Source organism: Schistocerca gregaria, chromosome 2 (genome assembly GCF_023897955.1).
Source record: "Schistocerca gregaria isolate iqSchGreg1 chromosome 2, iqSchGreg1.2, whole genome shotgun sequence".
Classification (NCBI taxonomy): Eukaryota; Metazoa; Arthropoda; class Insecta; order Orthoptera; family Acrididae; genus Schistocerca; species Schistocerca gregaria.
Window position 1 is genome coordinate 419,446,081 of NC_064921.1, and position 1,230 is coordinate 419,447,310.

A 1,230-nucleotide genomic window follows, 5' to 3' on the forward strand; every position below is an offset into this window, starting at 1 on the left:
GTAGATGATGTGATGATATTCTTTCGTAAGTATTTGAAACTGGTTGTTCAGTTTTATAGGACCTTGTATAGTATTTTGATGGTACATTGCGTTTTCTTCTGTTTTGTCGTTGTACAGTTTCTTGGAACAATACCATTTACAGAAAGTGTGAACTTTTCAACTTGTATTAACCTCGGAACTCGCGAAGTGTAAAGCCAACGGATGGAGCGAAGCTGTGTGGTTGATTGTAACTACCTTGCGTGTGTATTTTTCTCGGCTAAAGCCAGTTACACCAGAGACGGAATACCCACTAATCGATATAGCGATATAGTCTTGTATGGGCCATTGAGAATCCACAAACTACAGTTGTGAAGAAACACGAAACACGACGAATGTGTGGAAGGGCTTAACCAATGACTGAATAATATGCCCATATCGCTTCCCCCCCCCTCCCCCCCCCCCCCCCCCCCCCGCTTAACTCCACTTGTGTGCACGGTGTTTCAAGGAGACGTACTATTTACATCGTTGGAAGGTTTTTCCTCGTGCACTTACTTGGTTCCAACAGGATGGAGCCCAGGCTCGCTTTGAACACATGCGTCAGACGTTACCTTGAAGAAAGCAGCAAGAGGAAGTCGTGTTCCGTGGTCTGCTCGTTATCTTTTCTGACCTCACTTGAGTTTCTCTTGAGAGTTGACGTACGGGTTACCTGAAGAGGACGCTCTGGCAGGAATTCTGTCCACTGGTGAAAGTTGACAAACGACACCGACGTTGTTCGCACGAGTGCCACAGACATTCGCAGGCGGATGTCGTGCCTTCATAGGAGGCACTGCGTAAAAATTGTTGAGATGAATAACAGATACGCGAGATATGTTATGCTAGTTTCCGTAAATCATGGACAAATCACAGAAATAATGATAACTCAAATGTTCTATCTACACGTATATTTACATCTATACTCTGCAAACCATGTGAAGTGCACGGCATAGGGTATGTTCTATTGTACCAGGTATTAAGATTTCTTCCCGTTCCATTCGCGAATGGAGCTCGGGAAGAATGATTGTTTGAATGCCTCTGTGCGTGCAGTAATTATTCTAATCTCATCTTCAGAGTCCTAAGTGAGTGATACGTAGGGGTTTGTAATATATTCCTAGAGTCATCACTTAAACCCGGTTAATGAAACTTCGTTAACATACTTTCTCAGGATAGTTTACGCCTATCTTCAAGAGTCTTCCAGTTCAGTTCCTTCAGTAT